Consider the following 2,708-nt stretch of genomic DNA (forward strand, 5'->3'; position numbering starts at 1 on the left):
AAATTGTTAGGTGTTAGAATAGGACTTTTAGAAACTGATGGATAAACTAGATTTCACCAGCATTTTAGAGAAAAAACAATATTGTTATTGGCTATTAGTTTTGCAGTGAAAACCTCACAAACATTTCCTATGAATATTGCTATTGTGTGACTCTTTTAATAGAAAAGCTTGCAATATTTAAATTTGTGTGAAAAATAAATACTTTTGTACATTTTGTTAACTTAATTTGATTAATTATTATTAGCATCATCATTACAATGGAGTACACTGAAGGTGTCATTCTGTTTCTTCCTGGCTACCTAAGAATACCACCTAGTCATCTACATTGTAGTTTAGGTGTCAGAAATGACACTTATGAACATATATTCTTAGAATTATAGATTGTGAGACTGGAAGGGAACTTGGAAGATCATTGGGTCCAGCCCCCTGTACTGGGCAGGAAAGACAACTGGGGTCAAGTGACCCCAGTAAGGTGACCATCCAGTCTCCTCTTAGAGATTTCCAGGCTGGGTGATTGCACCACCTCTGGAGGGAGTCTATTCCACAGTAAGGACACCCTGGCTGTGAAGAAGTTTTTTCTAATGTTAAGCTTGAAATGGTCTTACAGGAATTTATGGTCATTACTCCTGGTTATCCCCAAGGATACCATGGTGAATAGTTGTTCACCAAGCCCTTGATTTATGTCCCTGATGTAGTGGTAAGCTGCTATCAGGTCCCCTCTCAGCCTTCTCTTTTTTCAGGCTGAAGAATCCCAGGTTCCTCAGCCTTTCTTAATGTTGCTTGCTGTGCATGTCTCTGATCATATGGTGTCCCTTCTCTGGACTCTCTTGAGTTTTACCATGTCCTTGTTGAAGTGCAGTGCCCAGTACTGGATGCAGTACTCCAGCTGCAGTCTCACCAATGATGAGTAGAGTGAAAGAATCACTTCCCTAATTTTGCTGGAGATGCATCAATTGATGCATGCCAGGTTATTATTTGCCCTGTTGGCTATAGCGTCACATTTCCGACTCATATTCATACTGTGGTCTATTGTTACCCCCAGGTCCCTTTCATTTGTGGTGCTGTCAGTTGGGTGTTGCCAAGACTCTGGTGTGTAGAGGGGGGGGGTGCTTGTCCCAGATGGAACATTTTACATTTCTCAAAGTTGAACTTCATCTGATTCCAATCTGCCCTGCTTGTGATGCATCTGTGGATGTATGACAAGGTGTGGCTAGGCTTACTGACTGAGTCCTCACATTGGTGGCCCATGTTCATTTTAGAATTGATGATGACTCCAAGATCTCTTTCAGCCACTGTGCTTTTGAGAAGGGAGTTCCCCAGCCTATAGGTATACTGCTGGTTCTTACTGCCCAAGTGCAGTACCCTGCACTTGTCAGTATTGAATCCCATCCTATTCTCATTTGCACACCCCTGTAACCTGTCCAGGCCCAGTTGTATCCTGTCCCTCCCATCTAGTGTGCCTACCTTACCCCAAATCTTGGTGTCATCAGTGAATTTGAACAGGGTGCTTTTCACCCCATCATCTAAGTCGCTAATAAAGAAACTGAACAGTACATGCCTGAGGACTGAGCCCTGAGAGACCCCACTGCCCACAACCCTCCAGGTCGAATATGACCCATCCACCACCAGTCTCTGAGTGTGGCCCCCTAAACAAATAATGACCCATCTGACTGTGTAGGCATCAATGCCACACTTGCCTAGCTTTTTAATGAGAATGGGGTGGTCAACAGTGTCAAAGGCCTTCCTGAAGTCCAGAAAGACACCATCCACCATGGCACCTGTATCCAATGATTTTGTGACCTGATCGTAGAAGGCAATCAGGTTGGTCTGACAGGACCTGCCTGTAATGAACCGATGCTTGGTTGCCCCTGAGCATCATCCCCCCTGCTGATCCTTCCCAGATCTGCTCCTGGATAATTTTCTCAAACAGCTTCCCCAGGACTGAAGTAAGACTAAGGGGCCTATAGTTGCCTGTATCCTCCCTCCTCCCTTTTTTGAAAATGAGGACCACATTGGCCTTCTTCCAGTCTTCTGGCACCTGGCCAGAGAACCATGAGTGTTCGTAAAGCCATGCCAAGGGCCCCGCGATAACCCCTGCCAATTCCCTCAGAACCCTGGGGTGGAGAGCATGATTTCTGAGATGATGGAGATGATGGAGCATCCCACAGGCAAGGGTGGGGAGGGCCTGTGTGCCTGGTGGTGGACCTGGAAGTGGACCAGAAGTACTTGAGTGAAGGGAAGCTGGATGACAGTGACCACGAGCTGATCACCTTCACCATACACTGTAAAGCTGGCAAGTCAGTCAGCAATACAGAAGTCCTTGACTTCAGGAAAGCTGACTTTGACATGCTCAGGAGGCTTGTCAGTGAGGCTATAAAGAACCACAAGCCAAAGGGGAGGGGAGTTCAGGACGAGTGGTTGCTCCTCAAGGGAGTGATCCTGGATGTACAAGCAAAGTCAATCCCGTATCAGGGGAAAGACAGCAAAAGGGCACAGCATCCCCCTTGGTTCTTCAGGGAACTAGCAGACCTCCTGCATCTAAAAGGAAGACCTACGAAGGATGGAGAATTGGATCCACCTCCAAGGAGGAATACTGTGCTCTGGTCTGGACCTGCAGAGAGCAAACCAGGAAAGCCAAGGCTGCGACAGAGTTCCAGCTAGCTACAAATATTAAGGGCAATAAAAAGTCCTCTTTTAGATATGTGGGG

The sequence above is a fragment of the Alligator sinensis genome, unplaced genomic scaffold, assembly GCF_000455745.1.
Source record: "Alligator sinensis unplaced genomic scaffold, ASM45574v1 scaffold706_1, whole genome shotgun sequence".
In the NCBI taxonomy this organism is placed as follows: domain Eukaryota; kingdom Metazoa; phylum Chordata; order Crocodylia; family Alligatoridae; genus Alligator; species Alligator sinensis.